Here is a 3,866-nt window from a genome sequence, read left to right on the forward strand (position 1 = left end):
ATCGTGAAGGTGTCCGACAAAAAGGGTCAGTTGTTTGAACAAATCCAAAAGGCATGGGCAGCGATTCCACAAAACTTGATTGACCATCTGATCGAGTCTATGCCTCGCAGATGCAAGGCAGTAATTGAAAACAAAGGATTTGCAACAAAATATTAAAAGCCGAATAAAATTTGGTTAACAACACAGGAAGTTGTTTTGTCCAAAAGGAAAACGTTGACTTTTTATTCTTTTCTATTTTTTCATGAATTGTTATGTATGACTAATGTGTTTTTGTTATAATAAACATGAAAAGTGCTGTTTCTATGAACTAAACAAACATGTTTCTCGCAATTGACTTACCTTAAATGTAGTATTTCATGATTGGGATTGAATGGTTGCACATGTTTTGTCTAATACTGTACGTACGCCAGCGTGCCCGTGCTCGCGCTTGTATGTATATATATATATACATATACATATGTGTTTGCATACGGCAGCATACGGAAAGTTGCTTATTATGTGTTTGACTTTTTCCCTACTGCACACACACATCGCGATGCACCGACACCGGGAAAGGACGATACGAGCGATTTAAATGGAAGGCACGCACGCGTCTCATGAGTTCGCTTTTGTGCCGCCGAAAGCGGGAACAAAATGAATTATGTGCCGCCCGGACAAGGGGTGGGGATTAACGGCAAACGGTGGCAAGTTTTTAACATTGTTCACCGTGTTTCCGTTTGGTGAAGTTTCCGTGTCCTTAATTAATAGGATCGTGCTGGATGAGCCTGTCACTGTTGGAAGACGTTAGCGCAAATATCGATCAACATCGGTAAGCATCACAATTTTGGTCCTTTTCCGTGCATAGAAATTTGGGATTTTTCGTTTGAAATTTCACACTATGGGAATGAAGTGGATTAAATAAATTATTATAATTTTTATAACTTGGCAGAAAAACATTCTTAAATTTCTTCAACTTTGTATTGAATTTCGAAAGAAAAACTTCTTCATAGTCTTCACAATTATGTTGCGCATGTTACATTCTCTTGAATAAACTCCCGTTTACCTTTAGAAACCATCACAATGTCTTCCATCTGTAATGGGTTCGTTGCTTGCCCGTGATTGGTGCGCACTCAGCAGCGGCAAGGGTGGTCACTCGCGGTTTAACTTGGTACGCAGCGGAGGGGACGACGCGGATATGCAGACTTGCATGGTTAGCTCGTGCCGGAGACAACACTTTCGGATAGCGGGGTGTTTGAATATATCGGGCCCTACCTCGGGTAGGGGGACACCGATAGATCCGTAAATGAATACATCACTTTGTCTTGGTTCTTTGTGAAAAGCTTCTGAGACAATTTACGTGCGTCTCAGCAAACTGTCTCCAAGTAACTGCACAACTCTGTGTTCCGAGATCTTTATCTTATATTGTCTTATGAGGTGAAAGCTGGACACATTTGGCAATCACGTGTTTGGCAAATGTGTAGCTTCCGTGTTTTCCCAACGCTGGCTTTTTGTATATTTTCCTGTTTTCCTTATTCGCGTGTGTTTGTGTTTTTGCAAGATGTTTTCTTTTATGGCGCGCTGTCTATTGTTTGTTTTGACAAGGTTGCGCGATACGGGTTTTTTTGCTGGTTGATGTTCAAAAGGATTTTATTGCTGTGTTGCATCCTTTTGCGACCTGCGGGTGATTTTAATGGTTTTTGTAAACGCCTAATGAGTATGCAATGTTTTATGGCTGTTTAGCAGATGTGCAGCTGCAAATAAGCTACACATCTTCTTTTTCCCACGCCAAAATACTCAGCAAGCTTGTTTACACTGGTGGGTTTTATGGTAATATTTAGACTTTTTTTTTTTAAACAAACATTATGTCACATCACATATGCATAATTTCCAGAAGTATTCACCGTCACCGGGTAGAAGAAAAAAAAATATCCATTTTCCCGGTCTAATAGCAACGCTGCAAGAACGTCATTACGACCGCGCACATTATAATTAATCACATTAATAATCATATCGCTGTACCCCGATAAAATTGTCAAAGCGGGGATAAAATAGAGCAAACACCGAGCGAGCCGAATAAAGTATTCGTTTCGTTTTCGTTTCTCTACCTTCGTTTGAACAGGAACAATGCCGCTCCACGGTGCGGTTGTTTAATCTTTGATTACTGGCATAATTAGAGCAACTCGTCACGTCGTTCCAAGTCGAAGTCTCGTACCGGTGGAGTATGGGGGCGATTGTTGTTTTTTTTTTTTTGTTAGCATTATTGTTACGAAGCATAAAACCGATGAAGATGGTGACGGAGGATGAAGGCCATTGTCATCGTGCCCTGTGTGCCATCGGCAGCAAAATCCCTCTTTATATGTGCATATTTAACGATACGATGAGCACACGTCATATGGGAGCAGGCCGTCCCCACTGTAGTGTCTGCTTAGTTGACCTCGAACCATCCAATGATGGCTAGTCCCCGGTGTTCACGCGCTCTGATTCACGTTGCCTTCACTTCGGCTTCCAAAGCAATCTTCCGTACCTGTACGACACCCATCTCACACCTGTGTGTCGATGCGTGGATCAATAGAAGGTCTCGGTATGGAGGACACGTCGAACCTTCTCAACGTCATATACAGCGCACCTTCAACCACTGCTGCTACTATAGCAAAACAACAAAAAGGAGGAAAAGCTTCATAATGCTCTGCATGGTAATGGTGCTGGTAACGTGCTGAAAGTTGTAAGCTTATAACTGCAAAAATCTCCACCCATGAAACATTCCACCAATGAACATCAAAGTCAAAAATCGGTTTCCTGCAAGCGTCACTACACCAGCAGGACAGGAAAGATATTGGCCAGCAACCCAAAAAATGATCACTTCATGTACTATTACAGGTATGTCTGGTTTAATTCCATCCTCCGTTTACAACCTAGTACAAAGATTCAAATTTCCTATCCGTATAGTTCCCCTAACAAAGGGAAAGCAGTACAGTACAGCTATTCGTACAATTTCGCTTCCCCACAGTAATCTACCCAGCTGCACAAGCCATAAAAATGAGCACCAGCGCTGCACGAAACCATTGTATGCCGAAGCCTTTTTAAACCACATCTCATGCAATTCTGGGAACGACATTTGTTGTGCCTATCTTCGCAATCGTCTCTTCGTTTGCGGATCCTGGTCACGGCACCGGTGAATGCAATGCGATGCAGCTGCAAGTATGCGACCGATTTAAACCGTAATGTGGTCAGCAATCCGCTTGCAAACATTACAATGAAAGTGATCAACATCTCCACCGCCAAGTAACGATGCTGCACTCTTATTTCAAGCCTCGCTGCGCTTAATCTGTTTGTTCAGTAACTGCGCGTAAGCTACGGGTCAGTAAAGGAAACAACCAATTTTGATGAAATATTAAAATATAGACACATTTTTAGATAAGAAGTGCAAAATTATGTTCTATGGAAAAACTTCATCTCATATTTCTCAACCTTACACATTTATTGTACGTCTAATTAAAAACAAATAAAAAAAAAGAAACTTTAAAAAATAAAAATATTACAAGAAGCTTCCATAGTGGTGAAAACATTTAAAAGAAATTCTTGTTTCAATATTCACAATAACAAAATTACTTACATCTTATTTAATAGAGGCATTTTGATTCATTGCACGATGTCTGCTTTTTTTACTTGAGAACTGAAAACCTAAACACGAAATAAAGCTTCCAATAATTCCAAAAATTCTACAAGGCACCAGGCGCCCCCATTAATGAGGCCAAAAAAGTCCATGCTTCAAGTTTGGTGTTTTAATTACTAAGTCAAAAATAGAAAAACATTAACAAGCACAAAAAAATTTTCTAATTGTAATTGAAGTTCGTATTTAAAGCAGTTTATGAAAAGTTCCATGCACT

Source organism: Anopheles moucheti, chromosome X, assembly GCF_943734755.1.
Source record: "Anopheles moucheti chromosome X, idAnoMoucSN_F20_07, whole genome shotgun sequence".
In the NCBI taxonomy this organism is placed as follows: domain Eukaryota; kingdom Metazoa; phylum Arthropoda; class Insecta; order Diptera; family Culicidae; genus Anopheles; species Anopheles moucheti.